This window comes from Ursus americanus, chromosome 6 (assembly GCF_024610735.1).
Source record: "Ursus americanus isolate L20-20 chromosome 6, mUrsAme1.1.p, whole genome shotgun sequence".
Classification (NCBI taxonomy): domain Eukaryota; kingdom Metazoa; phylum Chordata; class Mammalia; order Carnivora; family Ursidae; genus Ursus; species Ursus americanus.
Window position 1 is genome coordinate 70,393,026 of NC_142132.1, and position 2,652 is coordinate 70,395,677.

The 2,652-nt window shown below is 47.8% G+C and overlaps 1 pseudogene; it reads right to left on the reverse strand.

Moving 5' to 3' along the window:
* Positions 1-441: 441 nt before the first annotated feature.
* LOC123783062 (ADP/ATP translocase 2 pseudogene) lies at positions 442-2,278 on the reverse strand (annotated as a pseudogene).
* Positions 2,279-2,652: the final 374 nt, after the last annotated feature.

The window sequence follows — 2,652 nt, forward strand, 5'->3', positions numbered from 1 at the left end:
CCCTAACCTAGTCTCATTTTTTATTATTCTTTTTTTCTTTTTGCTGTTCAGCTTGGTTGCTTTGCATTACCCTGTCTTCCAGATCACTGACTGTTCTGCCTCCTCTAAACTGCTATGGATACCCTCCAGTGCTTTTTGTTTGTTTTTGTGTTGGTTTATTTTTGTTTTGTTTTGTTTTTTTAGTTTTAGTTATTCCTTGTTTTCTGATATTTTTTATTTCTTCAAATTTATCAGGAGTGACAGAAATAAAAAATGTAATTGAGTCCCATCATCATGGAAATGACTTTATGAGAAAACTGGTCAGATGAATATTATTGCTTCCCATTTTCAACTAGTAAATAGTTGCTGTTGATAAATCGTCAACAGCCTGTCAAGAATGCTCAAGATATGTTATTTAACAACATGACTGTTCATGGGGGGAGGGGGGAACTAGGAAATGACTTATGTAAACTTCTTGATTTCACCATACAAGACAAGCACAAAAGCACCACCATGCCTGTGAGAACATTGGACTATGTGCCCTTGAAAAAGCTTTGGCTCCTTCATCATAAGCAATCTTCCTTCAGCAGTCAGGCATGCCTACGTACATGATGTCAGTTCCTTTGCACCCTGACTGCATCACCGTATGGCGATGAACAGTGTCAAATGCATAGGAAGTCAACCCAGCAATCGCTGCGATATCATCCAGCCGATGAAGATAAGAGTATTGTTGGGATCTGGAAGCATTCCTTTGCAGTGTCATACATACCAAACTATAGCTCGGTAGATGATAATACTCTGCAGGGACACATTAAAGCCTTGGTACAGGCCCTTAATCCCATCAGATTTGGAGATGTTAACCAGGCAGTCACTGAGGCCTCTGAAGTCCCTTTCAGCTCCAGCTTTGCCGACATCTGCTGCTAGATGGGAAAAGGCAAAACTAAGAGAATACACAAAACAAGGATGTGGCCCAGAGCACCACTTGGTGCCAGATTCCCTGCAAAGTAGCGCCCAAACTGGGTTCTCTTGTCCATACCACCCAGGAAGATGCTTGTATTTGTCTTTGAAGGCAAAGTTGAGAGCCTGAGTGGGGAAGTATCTGATGACATTGGCCAAGTTACCATGCCAGAAGGAGAAGATTTCCTGCTCCCTGGGGATATGAGCCCGCAGTCTCTAATGCCCTCCTAATGCTTAGCTGTGGTTTGCTTACTGGCACACTGCACCTGCAGCAGCAGCCTGACCCACTCGATGGGTGCCACTGTGGTCTTGGAGATGGCCATGGCTACTCCACCCACCAGAAGTCCTTGGCAAAGGACACGGGACATCTGTCATGTTGAAAGAGGAAGTGGGTGACTGCCTAGTTATTGAATTCTTCATGTCTGGCTGGTTCTGTTTTATATATTCTGTCTCTTTGTTGAAGTCTCACTGAGATCTTCCACTCTTTTCTCAAGTCCAATAAATATCTTTATGACCATTACTTTGAATTCTCTATCAAACATATCACTTACCTTTCTTTCACTTAGCTATTTGTTGTGATATCGTCCTATTCTTTCATTTGGAACATACATCTCTATCTCCTCATTTTGTCTAACTCTCTGTGCTTGTTTCTGTGTATTCGGGAGGTCAGCTTTGCCTTCTGGTCTTGAAAGTAGTGGCCTTGTGCAGAAGAGGTCCTGTGGTGCCCTGTAGCGCAATGCCTCCTGGTCACCAGAACCAGAGGCTGCAGGGAGGTGTCTCTTCTGGGTTGCAGGCATTCTACTGTTGTGGCTGACCACATTTGCATTCAGCCCAATCTGCTGGAAGGACTTGCTCTGACTGTTTTGAGCCCACTGGGCAAGGTCTGGTCCTTGCAGTGTTGAGAGGCCTGAGGCCTCTGGGAGCTTCTCCGTGGATGCGGTCAGCAGTTGTGCTAAGGGTCTGCAGTTAGCCCTTCTGCTGCAACTGTAGGTGCACCATACAGCCAGGCTCTCTCCTGCACGGCTCGCTCAAAGGCTCAACTGCAGACCCACTGGTGTGTCGGGTTATCTCTGCCTCTCTCTCCAGCTTTGGAGTAGCGCTGGTCCCTGCCGGGGCTGCTTGCAGGGTGTGGCAGGGCAGGAGCTGCTTTGGATGGATGCCAGGCTAGGTGGGTTGCATGGGGTGGGTCCACAGGGGAATCCAGGGACAGGTCACACGGTGCCGGCAAGCCAGATGGGGAGGATTAGGGCTGGGGTCCGCAAGTGTCTTGCTACCTAGGCTGGGGGAGGGGAAGCGAAAAGGCACCTACCACCTACAGCATTTTTGTTCTTGCAGAACTCATCTTCCCAGTGTGGATCTCCAGTGCCCGGGGTGCCCAGGGTGGGATCTGCTCCTCCTGCTTCTCTGCTTCTCTGTGCTTCCTGTGTCTCACCCGAGGGGGGGTTCCCAGCTGCCTCTTCACCCCTGCTACCCTTTCACTGTGGCCTCATCTCTATGATTAACTGCGGAAGGTCTGTTCTGCCAGAGCCTTTGGGTCATTTCCATAGTCTGTCGCACAAATGTGGCTGTTCGCTCGGTGTGTCTGTGGGATGAGGTGAGCTCAGAATTCTCGTCCTCCGCCGTCCTCCTCCCGTCTCCTGGGAAAATACTCATTTAGCAACGTAATTTTGCTGAAACGATGACAAGAATAACGCATTTCATAAAATCAATATATAC